Consider the following 10,513-nt stretch of genomic DNA (forward strand, 5'->3'; position numbering starts at 1 on the left):
GCTACTTTATTTATTTATTTTTTAAGATTGTATTTATCTGATAGAGCACAAGCAGGCAGAGCAGCAGGCAGAAAGAGAGGGAGAAGCCGACTTCCTGCTGAGCTAGGAGCCCAATGCGGGGCTCAATCTCAGGACCCTGGGATCATGACTTGAGCCAAAGGCAGACGCTGAATCCAGTGAGTCAACCCAATGACTTGACTACAGTCACTCAGCTAGAAACTAGAGGAAAAGGGGCACACCATGTTGTTTTTGACTCTAGAAATTCTCTTTTTTAAATTACTTTGTACGCTGTTTTAGTGATTGCTCTAGGTATTACATTATGCATACGTGACTCGTCACCTGTCTACTGGGCTGATATTTTACCCGTTTGAAGTATAGAAACCTTACCTCCCTTTAAATCCCTTACCTTCCCCAGTGTCTGTAAGTGTTTCAAAATTTCCTCTACCTACATTTTGGACCATGTTAGATATTATACTTTTTGCTTCAACCATCAAACATAATATGGAAAACTCAAGGAGAAAACAAAAGCCTATTTTATTTACCCATATTTTAAAATTTTATTGATTTATTTTTTTCATTTTCTTTTTTTTTTTTTTTAAGATTTTATTTATTTATTTGACAGAGAGAAATCACAAGTAGGCAGAGAGGCAGGCAGAGAGACAGGAGGAAGCAGGCTCCCTGCTGAGCAGAAAGCCCGATGTGGGGCTCGAACCCAGGACCTGGGATCATGACCTGAGCCGAAGGCAGCGGCTTAACCCACTGAGCCACCCAGGCGCCCCTTCATTTTTTTTTTCTAAGTAGTGTCCACACTGGGCATGGATCCCCACGCAAGCCCCGAACTCATAACCCTAAGATCAGAACCTGAGCTATCGAGAGTCAGATTCTTAACTGACTGAGCCACCCAGGCACCCCTATTTATTTATTTATTTTAGGTAAACTCTGCCCCCAATGTGGGGCTCAGACTCAAGACCCTGAGATCAAGAGCCAGTCAGACGTGCCCTACCCATATTTTTATTCTTTCAGTTCTTTCCTGACCTTCCAGGAGTCTCTATTAGCATTCTGAGTAGGGAAACACCCCGTTCTCCTGCATATCCCCTTTATTGCTGAACTCACAGCACTTAGGACACCAGACTTTTGGGTTTTTTTCTCCCTAGGCAGTTTGTGTGTCCTGCGATTTAACACAATTCTGACACTGTTGACCTGAAGGTGGGGTCTGATCCGGCCAGTTGAAGGCTCAGTCCTACAAGACCGCCCTCACCCTACGTTAGATTCCAGTCACAGGTGGGTTGTCCCCTGTGCTTCTGAGTTCCCCCAGCACCCTCACTGGGTTTGGTGAATTTGCTAGAGCAGCTCACAGTTTACTTCCTGTTCACAAGTTTATCATAAAAGGATACGATAAAAGATCCAGAGGAACATCCAGATGGAGAAGAGCCTCGGGCAAGGTGCATGGGAAAGGATGCGCCAGTCTCAGCACCTCCATGTGTTCACCAACTCAGAAGCCCCCAGTACCCTGTACTGCTGGGAGTTTTATGGTGGCTTTACCACATGGGCATGAGGGATCATTAACCCCATTTCCAGCCCCTCTCCCCTCTCTGGAGAATGGGAGGTGGGGCTGAAAATTCTAAGCTAATCACAGCTTGGTCTGTCTGGTGACCAGACCCCATCCAGGAGCCCATCAAGAGTCACCTCATTAGAACAAAAGACCCTGTCATCACCTAGGAAATTCCAAGGGATTGAGGAACTGTCAGGAACTGGGCTCAAAGACCAATTATTAGAATAAAAGGTTTTGCTGATGCTCTTATCACTTAAGAAATGACAGTGGTTTTAAGATCTCTGTGCCAGGAACTGGGGGCAGATATGTATTTGTATATGTATATACAGACTATGTATGTATATACATACGCAGATATGTATATGTATAGAGCACTTTATTTTCTATTTTCTACTATATATATAATATATATGTTTTCTATAATAAATAAATAAGCAAATAAGTAAGTAAATCTATTATCTCGTACATTTCCCTCCTGCTTCAAGAACTTCCTTTAGCTAACAAATTCTCTTAGTTTTCCTCCAATGAGAATGTCTTTATTTTTCATTCCTTAAGACCAATTTTGCCAGCTAGAGAATCCAGGTTTATTACCATACTCAAGCTTGTCCGTGTCCCCAGTGCACAGTAAGCCAATGTCTGACTGGGACACTGGTTTTGAACCAAGAAAGCTTTATCATCAGAAGGGCAGCCCAACGAGAAGGCAGGGGATCATTCCCAAAGCTGCCTTGCCTTCTTGAGTCTAGGGACAGCCTACGTGCGGGAGAGGAGTGTAGGGGGTTTCTTGGAACCTTGAGTGGCGGGATTGGAGCCTTGAAACAGTCTGGAGGTGAGCATTCTGGACAGTGAGGCACTCTGGGACCTGGCACGTCAGCTATGTCAATACACCAATGTTACCATCCCGTCCTCATCAGTGTGTAAACGGGATAGAGGTGGACAAGGTAAGGTGAATTAGGTAGGGAACAAAATGTGGAGCTAAGTTAATAATGCAGCTACTACTGCCGTAGTTCTACCTCCGCTTTCAGAGTAGGTCCCAGAGCCAGGTGTCAGGCTCAGAATGACAGTGCCTTTCACCGTTCAACAAATAGGCCACTTCTTCTGTCCTCCTTGGTTTCTGATGACAATTTGCTTTCCTTTGAATGGTTTCCCTTTACAGACAAGACGCTGTTTTTCTCTCTCTGCTTTCAAGAACCTTTCTTTGTCTAGTGTTTTGTAGTCTGATTACAATATGTCTTGGGATAGATTTCTTTCCATTTATTTTGGCGGGGGGGGGGGGTACTCACCTTGAATCTGTAAGGTGTATCTGTCTTTTGCCAAACTTGGAAATTTTTCTCCTAAAATTTCTTCTTAATTTTCTCTTAATGGTTTAGTAGTTTTTAGTTTATTCACAGAGTTGTACAACCATTACCATAATCAATTTTAAGAGCTTTTTAAGAACAAGGCATTCTGTACCCATTAGCAGTATCTTCCCAGGACCCCCTTTCTCCAGCCTGTGGTAACCACTGATCTCCTCTTTATGGATTTGCCTATTCTGGACATTTCACACGTGCAATCCCACAATACATGGTCTTTTGTAACTGGTGTTTTTGAGTGAGTGTCATGTTTTCAAGATTCATTCGTATACGTGTCAATACTTCATTTGGTTTTATTGCCAAAAACTTCATTGTGTAGATAAACCACATTTTTATTTATACATTCATCAGTTGATAGACATGTGTTGTTTCTACCTTTTAGCTCTTACGAATAATGCTGCTATGAACTTTTTTTTTTAAAGATTTTAAGTAATTTGTACACCTGACATGGGGCTTGAACCTACAACCGTGAGATCAAGAGTCACACGCTCTTCTGACCGAGGCCAGCCAGGTGTCCCTGATTTGAACATTTTTTTTTTAAATTTATTTATTTGAGAGAGAGATAGTGAGAGAGAGCATGAGCGAGGAGAAGGTCAGAGAGAGAAGCAGACTCCCCATGGAGCCGGGAGCCCGATGCGGGACTCGATCCCGGGACTCCCAGGATCATGACCTGAGCCGAAGGCAGTCGTCCAACCAACTGAGCCACCCAGGTGTCCCTGATTTGAACATTTTTGTGCCAGTTTTTGTGTAGACCAGTTTTTTCTTCGGCGTACATACCTAGGAGTGGAACTGCTGGGTCATACCATGATTCTATGCTTAACTCTTTGAGGAACTGCTAACCTGTTTTCCACGGTGGCTGCACCACTTCACATTCCCACTGGTGACGAACAACTGTTTCTCTACATCTTTGCCAATATTTGTTCTGTCTTTTGAGGATAGTTATCCTAGTAGGAATGGAAGTGGCATCTCATCATGGTTTTTTTTTTTTTTAAACATAGTTCTTTTTTTTTTTTTTAAGATTTTACTTACTTATTTGACAGAGAGAAAGAGATCATAAGTAGGTAGAGAGGCAGGCAGAGAGAGCGGGGGGGAAGCAGGCTCCCTGCCAAGCAGAGAGCCCCATCCCTGCCAAGCAGAGAGCCCCATGCGGGGCTTGATCCCAGGACCCTGAGATCATGATCTGAGCCGAAGGCAGCGGCTTAACCCACTGAGCCACCCAGACGCCCCTCATTGTGGTTTTGATTTGCATTTCCCTAATGGCTAAGGACGTTGAGCATCTTTTTGTGGCTTGTTGGCCATTTGTCTATATTCTTTGGAGAAATGTCTAATCAGATCCTTTGTGCATTTAAAAAATCGGGTATTTGTGTTTTTATTGAATGGAATAGTTCTTTATAGAATCTAGATACAAGCCCTTTATCAGATATATGACTTGCAGAAGTTTTCTCCCGTTCTGTGGATTGTATTATTATTTTCTTATTTCTTGGGCTTTTTTTTCCCTAACCTCACCCACTCACCCACATCCTACTGGGACATTGATGACAGAAGCTTGAGATCTTTTGCTGTAGTCCATGTCTCTCAGGCTCTGTTTAGTTTTTGTAGTCTGCTCACTCTCTGTTGTTCAGATTGGGTAATTTTTATTGTTTAAGTGTAAACCAACAATACTAGGAGAGGGGTGGGAGGAGTGGGAAGGATGACAAAGGGGCATAAAGAAAGTTTTGGGGCTTATATGTTCATTATTTTGGTTGTGATGATTTCATAGCGGTTTCATGTGCATATGTCAAAGTTTTGGTAAGTTTAAACGTGCAGTTTATGTTGTTTAAACCTGAGACTGTTAAAGAATTACACTTACAACCAGCAGGGGGCAGGGAGCACTCCTCCAAATAGCCCCTGTTCCGTTTATCCAATGCCGCAGTACCTACTACAACATAGAAATTGATGATTCTAGTAGAAATGCAACTCTACTCTCTCAAAGAAATATTTTGTAGTTAGGAATGCTTGCTTACTTCATAGATAAATCATTCCAATTTGCAGTGCTAGGGGTGGGATCCCCCAGGGGATGGGGACTATAAATGTCTACTAGCATTTATATCTACTAGCAACGAGATTCCAGTTTAATCTTTCAGATTTGTGCTACAAACATTGTCTTGAATGAATCACATTTGCTCTCCTTCCTCTCATGAGGATTGTCAAACTTCTTTCAGCTGCAGATCACTGCATTCAAACTAAGGTTCATAAACTTAGTTCACAAACTAAGTCAGGGGTGGGGAGCCGCTGCAGGAAGCTTGCGGGATCTGGGGACCGTAGTGCAGAGTCCGCCAACCTGCTGTGTGACATCAGTCATGTTGCTTAACCACTTTACGCACCTCCAGTGCCCAGTCTCAGCTTTCTAAAAATGAGGAATGACATGAATGTTGCTTATAAAATCGACACTGCCTGCCGGGGCAGTCCAGGACCCATATCAGAGGGAGGGGAGCGTGTGAGGCAGGGCCATGGAGGAGAGCGGTGGCTGATGGGCTACAAGAGACAAGTGGCAGACCTGGGAGGGGAGCCCTCTAGTTTGGGCATTCTTGGACCTGGGTAAGGTGGGCCTGGCTCCTCTCACCAGTCCAACCCCACAGCTTCTAAGGGTTCATTTTTTTAGGAAAAAGCAACACTTGGCTGGCAAACGAGACCTGGACACAGGGCAGAAAGTGCCTCACTTGGAGCATACTTGGGACCAATGACTGTCCTTCTGCCGTAACCTCTAACAGGCAGGTGCACTCCTGCCTTTTTCTTAGCATGAAGTCAGCCATCCCAGACCTTCAGACATTTGTTCTGTACTTTGGTGTTGAGATCCTCATCCTTACAGAGAATACTGTTTGGCATGCGTTTATGCATTTATCATTGGCTGTGGTCACTCCTCGGGAAGAAAGCTGCATCCTGCCTCCTGGGTGTCCATGGAGGGCCCGCACCAGACAGCAGAGCTGTTTTATTTTTGTCTCATTGTGCCCCTGGAGATAAGCTCAATTCATGTCTAGTAAACATCAACCAGGAGATTCTCTCTTTAAGGACATTGTGATACAACTAAAAAATCAGGATAAGATTTTCATCTTACAAATGCGGCTGTTGGTGCAAAAGTATGGATCCTAGTTCCATGGGGATTCAAAATCAGTCAAAACTGATGTTAAACTCTCTTCAAAGTATGTCATCCTTAGGGCCCAGGACAGAGGACCAGCATAGATTTTTCTCTGCCTCCTGAGGCCAGGCCTAGGAGAAGTCTCTTGGGGCAGATGCCAGAGGTCACATCAAGGGTAGGGGGAATTGTCACCAGCATGGCCAAGGGCATTCATCCAGGGCAAACACAAGCCAATGAGTCAGTCTCTGTGGCTCTCAGGAAACCTCTTGATAACTTTTTTTTTTTTTTTTAAGTAGTAGGCTCGACACCCAGCATGGAGCCCAGTGAGGGGCTTGAACTCATGACTCAGAGATCAAGACCTGAGCTGAGATCCAGTCGGACGCTTAACCGAGCCACCCAGGTGCCCCCATACCTCAATCTTTTAAAGGGGGAGTTTGGGGAGCAGGTGGCTCAGGAGCAGGTGGGTTAAGCCTCTGCCTTCGCTCAGGTCATGATCTCAGGGTCCTGGGATCGAGCCCCGCATCAGGCTCTCTGCTCAGCAGGGAGCCTGCTTCCCCCCTCTCTCTTTGCTTGCCTCTCTGCCCTCTTGTGATCTCTGTCTGTCGAATAAATAAATAAAATCTTTAAAAAGGGGGGGTAGTTTGGCCTCACTCAGACCCTTTGCTAATGCTGGGTTCACAGCAGTCTTTAGAGGAGACCCCACAGATGTAACCCTTCCTGATGTCCCCTTGGTGAGCACCAATCTTGCCATGTTGCAGTCTCTTCCTGCCTAGATGCTGTCCTGCCCTTTCTAGAGGCCCCACAGACATTGTGGTGGCAACACCCTTTGGGGTTCTGACATCTCCTTCGGAGAAAGGCTTCCCCTCCAACTGCCAGCTGTCCTTACCTACTCCCCCAGGGGGGGGTGCTTTATGCCTGTTAACCCCACATTTGTAGGCTGTGACTAGGCCTCCAGTAGCCCCTGCTCTCCGCTTCCAGGGTTGGATAGGGCTACTCGCCTCCCCAGAGCCATCCAGGAAGCCTTCAGACTGGCAGCCCCCAGCCGAAAGCCGGTAGGTAGCCTTCAACAGGGAGAAACCACTCCCACCACTGGGCCATCCAGCCCCTCTTTCCCTGTATTGAAATAAAACTTGGAGGAATTCCTGTCTCCCCCCACCAACAACTTAAGGTCTTATTTATTTATTTGAGAGCACCAGTGAGCACAAGGGCAGGAGGGGCAGAGGGAGAGGGAGAAGCTGACTGCCCTCTGAGCAGGGATCCTGCTGCAGGGGCTCCATCCCAGGACCCCTGGGATTATGACCTGAGTCGAAGGCAGATGCCCAACCGACTGAGCCACCCAGGCGCCCAGGAGTTCCTTATTATTACGTTGTGTGGGAGGAAGACCGCTGCTTCAAAGCACTGGACCCTGGACAGGAAAGGATTTTGCTGGGGCGGGGGGAGGGGTACAGGGAAGGGGGTATAGGCACCGAGAACAAACGGCACTACTTCTAACAATGGAAGCAAGAGCAAAGTTCTAAGCATTCTGTCATCAACGTTTTAGCAAAATAAGATTACAGGTTTCTCTGCTATGGGCAAGTAGAGCATTTCTATGAAACACTCCCTGAGCCAAAGTGGCATAATTTGAAGACGCGATTACCATTAATTTATATGGGGAAAACTTTTGAGCATTCCCAGACCCCAAAAATACCCTCTCGGGGGCTTTTTTTGATATCTTAGGACGTATCTTGCTCATGTATGCACAAAAGAAATTGAGATAAAGTACAGATTCAAAGCTCTGGCGGCTGGAGGCTGAGGCTGAGGTGTAGTTCCTGAGGAAGGCGCTGGGCGGCGCTACTCCCGCTCTGGGCCCTCGCTGCCTCTGGGATGGCTCGCTGAAAATAAACACTGGACGGCTATTTTTGCCTTTTCTCATAAGAGCAAAATCCAATCTGGAGTTCTTACAGTTGAAGTAGGTTGTTCATTAAAGTGAAGTGGCCTAATGCAAACTTTCAAACAGCAGGTACACCTGGCTTGGTTGGCAAGAGTAAGAACAAAAGGACCCTTGAGAAGGAAGGATTGCTTATTTCTCAGAAACTGCATTTACTCAGGACCGAATAGAATTTCCCAGCTGGAGTGAACAGGGTTTGGGGAAAATGCTGCGAGGACAGGGGGTTTCAAGATAATTCAGGAAAATGCAGTCTTTTACAACACACACACACACACACACACCCCTCAGATGTCCTGTGTGTTCTCAAGGTTGTAGTATTGTCAGGGCTTTTGAGCCCTTGAGGTTCACAGGAGCAAAGTCTGGTGTCCCCTCAAGTAGGGAGCCATGGGGGAGTTTCAGTGACCATCTGATTTAAGCGTGTGAATCAGTCACCAGATTTATAGTTTACACACCTTGAGGTTGGTTAGGTAATGAGAGCTTATACATAGTGTCTTCATGGCCCTTAGAGAAGCTTTTGAGGCCATTAATACATCGACTTCTCTCACTCAAAGTTAGGAGGACTGAGAAATCCCCCGAGGATCTAAGAATCAGCTTGAAGTGGGGGAGGGGAGGGGGCAGGCGTGCACTTGGATGGCAGCCATAGTGCCCTCCCCCTCACCCCCAGTACAGTTCTGTCGTCAAATGACCCACTCCATCCCTGAGTCCTGAGTCTCCTTTATAACGGAGCCCTCACTGTCACAGACTGGGATGACTCAAGTCCTGGATAGCACCCGGGCAGCTGGTCACCCGAGTGGACGGGGTGGGGCGGTGTGGGGGAGTAACTGCCTGCCCAGTGGACAAGGCAGCAACCTTCCAGCTGCTGTTAACTCAAAGGACGCTGCTGGCTCCAGGGGGCCTCTCCCTAGGACTTCCCAGCCTTTCTATGGATGAAGATCCCTACTTAAAATTTAAAAATCAACAGATAAAAAGCACAGATGGGCCCCCTACCAGAGACACGATAATAGTAGGTGCACTTCTAGTAACTGTGATAAAAAATGTAAAACCTATAAAAGGCTGCTCTGAGTTCAGCAGTGTTTTTAAATGATGTTGTATCGTAGGTATCACAAACACATAGACACATACTTGAAAAAGAGCTCCAAAGAGTATATAGATGTTTGTACCACAGATAGATACTCACTTACAGTCCTCAGGATTATCAGGCCAGGGACCACAGGTTTATGAAATCAGAGTCCCCCATTTCCCAGAGAGAGCAGGATTCAGCAGTATGCGTGCACGCACACACACACACACACACACACACCTGCTTCACTTTGACTAGATCAGGCTAGAAGGTCTATGGTATCCATGTGATCTCTAAGACCCTACAGGAATCCCTAGATCTCAGTGGTGATGAGGCTGAGGCCGGGACCCTCCGGTATCTTTCTGGTCAGTGGTTCCCAAACCTGGCTGTCCTTAAGAACCCTCTAAACCACTTCTTTAAAAAAAGGCTCCTGGGTGCCTGGGTGGTGAAGTCGGTTATACATGTAGCTCTTGCTTTTGTGCTCAGGTTGTGATCTTGGGGTTGTGAGATCGAGCCTCATGTCAGGCTCCATGCTCAGCATGACTCCGCTTGGGATTCTTTCCCTCTCCTTCTGCCCCACACCCCCATTCTCTCTTCCTTTCTCTCAAATAAATAAATAAATCATTAAAAAAAATACAGATGGCTGTTTCCATCCTTGGGCAACTGGATGAGAATCTCCAGGGCTTGGGCCCTGTCCTGTATTTTTTTTAAAGCTCCCCAAGTTCATGCTGTGCGTGAAAAAAAAAAAAAAAGCTGGGTTCATCCCACACATTCATCCCCAAACCAAAATCCCCAATAAATTATGGTGCATTTAAAGAACATTACACCATTACTGTGTTGCGCCTTGGTGAAACTGGCAATTAATTCCCTTTCTGGGAGACTCTTTACTTTTGATTCCTTTGATCTCAGAGAGATGAACTTTCAAGACACCAAGAGATGGAGACTAGCAAAAATATTTCTCAACCCCAGCCTTTTTCTATCGAGGGTAAAATTTCTCCTAAGTCTGAATGTCCTGGACTCTGGAGGTGGTGACTCACTTTTCCTACAGGTGGACACACAGAGGGGTTTGGCTGCCATCCATACCCAGGCACTGAGGGCATGAGCAGGTGGGTGAGGGGATGTTCTAAATGGTTGCTTATATCCCTAAAAGCCAAAATCACAGGTCTGGATCATAGCCTGGCTTGACTCCATCCTCCTTCCGGACCCAAAGTGTGCAACTCTTCACTAAACAATAAGCAAACCCAATCTCTAAAGACTGATCAGACAAGGCAAGTGTGTAGACAGACCTACATGATGTTGCTACCTGAGGCTATCTTCCAGTAAGGGGACTAACAGATACTAATGAAACTTGCCTGAGAACATGGGCCTTGGTTTATTTTCTCTGTCCACTCTCCTGAGAAGGAGAAATCATCACACCATGAGGTTAAGGTGTTGAGAAGGCTGCCAGAACAATGGCTCCGGGGTTAATTCAACAATAGTCCACCAGTGTAATTTAGTAGAATAACAGCTT

The sequence above is a fragment of the Lutra lutra genome, chromosome 9 (assembly GCF_902655055.1).
Source record: "Lutra lutra chromosome 9, mLutLut1.2, whole genome shotgun sequence".
Classification (NCBI taxonomy): Eukaryota; Metazoa; Chordata; class Mammalia; order Carnivora; family Mustelidae; genus Lutra; species Lutra lutra.